Source organism: Trachymyrmex septentrionalis, unplaced genomic scaffold (assembly GCF_001594115.1).
Source record: "Trachymyrmex septentrionalis isolate Tsep2-gDNA-1 unplaced genomic scaffold, Tsep1.0 scaffold86, whole genome shotgun sequence".
NCBI lineage: Eukaryota > Metazoa > Arthropoda > Insecta > Hymenoptera > Formicidae > Trachymyrmex > Trachymyrmex septentrionalis.
Window position 1 is genome coordinate 2,045,763 of NW_017306049.1, and position 5,533 is coordinate 2,051,295.

At 33.7% G+C, this 5,533-nt stretch overlaps 1 pseudogene; it reads right to left on the minus strand.

Moving 5' to 3' along the window:
- Positions 1-2,065: 2,065 nt before the first annotated feature.
- On the minus strand, positions 2,066-3,433 carry LOC108755181 (annotated as a pseudogene).
- Positions 3,434-5,533: the final 2,100 nt, after the last annotated feature.

Here is a 5,533-nt window from a genome sequence, read left to right on the forward strand (position 1 = left end):
AATTATACGTATATTATAAATACTATGTGAATACGCACGCACGTACACACGCACGCACGCACGCACACACATATGGATGTGTGTCGAACACTATTACATTACACTGAATTGACAATAATAATACTGTTGCGCGGCAACGATACTATAAACGCAGGTCATATTGGTTACAGCTGATTAACTCGTATAACGCCGTTGTTTTCTACAGTGTCACGATAAACAGTATATGTATGCATGCACATATACATACATACAAAAAATTTTCACTTTTCATGTTTTCACCCTAAGAAAAAAGATACATATATAATCGATATCATGGTTATCTTCTTCTTAGCGACTAATTAAGAAAAGGTGTTCATCGTATCTAAATCCAAGTTATTGCAAAAACTCTCCATTATCTTTGAAGTTTTATTATTGATGCATAATTGATATTGATTGTAAATGTGTCATTCTTCAAGATTATTTCACTAAAAAAAAATACAAATAGATAGCCAGATATATGACGCGATAAAGTAAAATTCTATACATTATTTTAAAATTTGTTTTCAATCTTAAAATTCTATATTCTGTGGCACAAAAGATTAGTAGTTCTTTAAAAGAAACCAAATGTAAATATCATAAAAATAATAAAGTAATATTTTAAAAGTACATTACATTCAGTAAAATGCATTTACTGATTTACTTATTAATATGATGTTCAATCATCACATTATATTAAAAAAATAACAATTATGTAGGAAGGAAAATATTTTCATGATAATTTGCTGGAAGTTATGGATGTTTCTTATGCTGCGACGCTCTTGAGGTGCACGTCCGCGCGCGATTCAGCGATTCGGCCGTCGAACGCAAATGAATGAAAAGTAAGCAGCATTTCAGAAATCGGCCTGAAATGCGCAATTAATTCGGAGCACATTGAGTACATGTATAATTTCTATAATTTTATAAAAAATATATTTGGAGTAATATGTTTATTAATAACGTTATTTACTAAAAAAAAAAAATAATTACCAAAAAAAGAAAAAAGCAGAATTGAGTGTAGGATCTTCAACATTCTTATTTCGCACCTAACGCCCGAGACCATGTTGAGTTCTCGCAGATCACCTCTACGAACGCAATACATAAAGCACACGAAAAATCTAATAATAAAAAATAAACTATATCTCGTCAACTATCATGTTTGGAAATCATTTTTGTTATTATATGTATATATAATAATTAAGAAAGGTATATGATTAATATAATTTAATAAAAGAAAAATGAAAAAATTTTAAATCACAAACGCGGATGCCATTCTTCGTTTTTTTTTTGCCAGAGATTTCGGTTTCTTAGACTAATATTCTCCAGCAGACGTGAAAAATTTACAAAAATTGGAGATTTTCGTGTTTGTGATTTAAAATTCTTTTATTTTTCGTCGTCTCGATAGAATAAGACAGAGAGAAACAAAAAGGAATAGAAGCTCCAATTATAATCGATGTAGCGGTGAGCCTCCATGCGGACATGTCCAGCTGAACTCGTCTAGCAAAACAGCAAGTCTGTCCCTCAGAGTCTGTACTTCTCTCTGTGGTCGCTTGTTTCTAGCGAAAATACTTTCTCGGCGATCTCGACCGCTTAGCGTGTATTGTAAGAGAGAAAGAGACATTCTACTATAGATAACATACTAATTTTTATTATTGTATATTAATCTCTCGACCTAACACATGGCGCGAGGCATTGCCATGCTCTTTTACGCAAGCCATCGAGTTGTACCGAATAACATCAATAGGCAAATAAAAAATTATTTCTATATTGCACAACATGTAAGGACTTTTCAATTTGTGAACTATAAGATTATATTAACATCAGAGTTCGTAGATGTGAATTATTCAACATGTGAATAAAGAAAGCATGTTGAGTGAAGACCACGGAGTTATTAGAGTTAAGTCATCATTCAACATTAAAATTACGCAATTAAATTATTTTCAATTTTATTATTTTAATATAGAATTTTACTTTACCGCGTCATATATTTGATCATTAAAAATTAGTTAAAAAATTGGGTTTGTCGAAAGAAGACTAGACTGCTTGAAATTTAAAAAAAAATAGCAATATTTGGCCTAGAAGTAGGAACTTTCATGGCTGCCTCATAGACTGACTTTAAAATGATTTCAAATATATGATGACGACAAGCTAGATGCAAGAGACTTTTCTCCCAATTTTTGTCCCAATATAGTACAAGTTTCTTGTAAGCGCCTGATATTACTCGAAGTGGTATCAAAGCACACGGCTCTGATTTTGTTACAAATATTCCATTTAATCAATAGATCGATTATAGCTGTCGCTTATACCTTTTCTTTTCCAGAAGATAGTTTGGGAACTCTTAAAAGTTGATCCACATTTTCCGCAGTTACTATTACAGGTAGACAATCAACAGTCTCTTTCCCTCTAATGTTTTCTAATAGTTTTTCATCCCAATGCACCACAAGGAAATTTGATGTAGTAAACTTCTCTTTTATTTGTTTTGATAACAGTTTACATATAATAGAACGACAACGTTGAATAGACAATCGATTGATGTTAATATCTGTGATATCATGTTTTAAACTTTGAGTTGCAGCAGCAAGAACAAATGTGGTTCTTCTATCACTCACTTTTGTCCAATCTAGAGCAGCTGCAAGTTTTGGAGTTACAATGTCAATCTTAATCCTTTTTTTAATTTTAGTTTATATGCAAGTACATGCAATAAATACTTTAAATAAATTAGTGTCATCATCTTTACTACTAATTGCGCTAGAATCAGAGTTACTAATGTCATTTGATACATAGGCAACTTTACCTAAAATAAATAAAAAATACAATATTCTACTGTGCTAATTGATATTAACGGACTTCTTCCTAAAGTTTTTCCTGATATTTCTCTTTGAGCTTTTAAAAAATTTTACTTTTTTCTTCACATTTTTTATGTTTCCTGCTTAAATTTCTATCTTTTCCAATCATACTACGGACGGGTTCTTTTTGTAATATCAAAAGGGGAAGACCTCTTCGTTTTTGATTAGTTTTAATGCATCCTGATGTGCAATATCCCACAGATCATCTAGCTTAGACAGAAATGTTTGTTTATTTTTTTATTTGCGTTTTAGTTCTTCTTTTGGAACTTTTTTTAGTCCAATCCATTTATCGTAAAGTCCTTCTAATTTGAAAATTAAATGCTGATCAGATCGCACAGAGATATTAGCTTTATCCCAGAAAATTTTTGTCTCGGCTATTACAGATCTTGCACTTTCCCTAATAGTGTTTTTCAGAATATGGTATTATGATGGTAAAAAAACACTTGTAAAACTTGTGTCACAGAAGGCAATTTACTTCCAGTTATTGCCTGTTCTTTGTGTCCTATTAAATACACAGTTTTTTGTCTTGTTAAAGAACTCATTAAGCAGTACATGTACAGGAACACAACCATCCACCTACTTTAACTATTTATAACTAGCTATCAAACAAACGAACATCGAACTAGGAAGTTATAGACAAAACTCAACGCATAGTCAGTTTGATAAATAACAACTGAATTTCTGTTACCGACACTATCAATGCCATCTAATAATGGCTACGTTTATATCGTGCATTTAGGCCGCGGTCTATACACTAGATGTCCTTGTTTATCCTGTAGGTTAAACAAAGACACCTATTGTATAGATCGCGGACTAAGCGCACGGTGTTAACGTAGCCTTTGAATTTGCTGCGTGATCTTTAATTGTTTTAACTATTTCGTGGAACTTATGCGAAAGTTATTTTTGTAACCAGTAACATTTTAGAGGGATGAGAGCTTAACATTTAAAAAGTTGTAAAATAAGGGTCACCCTAATAAACGTATGTATGTATGAACATATGTACGAACATATTTATGTATGAACGTATGTACGAACGTATGTATGATCATCAGTGTCGATGAGCAACTCAGATCTTACGCGCCTATGTTTTAGCATGGCGTCCCACGTGAAACCGGGCAAGGTAGTAATGTGCGGGATCGAGACCGTAACTCCTACGAAACTTTTGCGGAAATTTTCGAAAATGTCGGCTAATAACAAAATATCCGTTTTTAAGTATAGACCACTGTATTCGCCGAGTGTTCGAATAGAGAATTGCTGCCAGATGTTCGCAGCGTGAGCTCTCGGATACAATATCGTCCGTCAACGAACTGAAAAATAATTCGCACAGTGGTAAACGCGTGTCCTATAATTTTTTAATGCAGTCAACGTATTCGTATGGAAAGACGCCTTTTCGTGTGAGAAAATTGAAATCCTCCGTGCTGAGCTTGCAAAATTCGAAACGTACAATTTTTAATTTATCTTAATCTAGATATGACGACAATTCGTCAAGGCTTGTACTTAAAAATTTGAAAAAATCGATGAACCTTAATTTTATGCAATTTGTATAGGCTTGTGCAATTTGTATAGGCCTGTTACGCTATGTGTAGTATAAGCATACAAACTTAAATAAACAAAAATGATAGCATAGTGTAGTAAGATAATATTCTAACAATCACTGTCGAAAGAAAAAATGCATAGACATATAATAGGACATTATAAATACCATTAAATAGGACCTTATAAATACTATTAGACGTATTGTGACCGTACGAACGACATTGTCATTACCGGGATGTAGTTTAAGAATTCTAGCGAGAGGCCATGATAAGGGTGACGTAAATCCTTTCTTAGAAGGACCATCTGTCCTACACGCAATGGATTTTTTTTAATCATCCATTTATTCTGCTATTGGAAATGATGAAGGTATTCTCTTGACTATCTTTGCCAAAAGTGTTGTCGTATTTGCTCCACACGTTACCAGCGTGAAAGTCTGGTAGCCGGTAGTCTTTCTAATAATGGTTCAGGATATGCGATTAACGTAGCTCCAATCAAGAAATGCCCTCGGGTATGAGGTCAGTAGCATCAGATGATATGGGTGTGAGAGAACGAGAATTAAGACTTGCTTCGATTTGGACAACTACAATTTCCAGCTCTTTATATCTTAGATGTGCTTCCTTCGGCACTCGAAGATGACGTTTAGTTCCTGCTGCCTCCCGAAGTCCACCATGATAAGGCGCTCTAGGAGGTATAAAGCACCAGTTAATTTCCTTAGATATGTAGTCAACAATTTGCTGATGGCTTTCTTGGTTTTTGAACAATGCAGCTAATTCGTGTAATTCTCGTTTAGTACCTCTGAAATTCAGGCCATTGTCCAAGTGAATAATTGTTGGGCATCCTCGCCTGGAAATAAAGCGCTTCAGAACGTTCAAAAATGCTTGAGTAGTTAGATCGCGAGTTCAACATGAATAGCAGTTAAAGTAAAGCAAACAAATATTGTAATGTAACACTTTAATAGTTTAGTAGTTTTTCTTGATCTTTCTTTATAATAAAAAAGACTTCCTCGATTCAAATGAATGCCAAACACAACAAATAGACCGATCTGGCTGTAACTTGGTGTGTGTTCCTCCAAGAGATGCTACTAACTAAATCTAACCTTGATACGCGCCAGTAGTGCCATCAGCAGTGACTTTGCA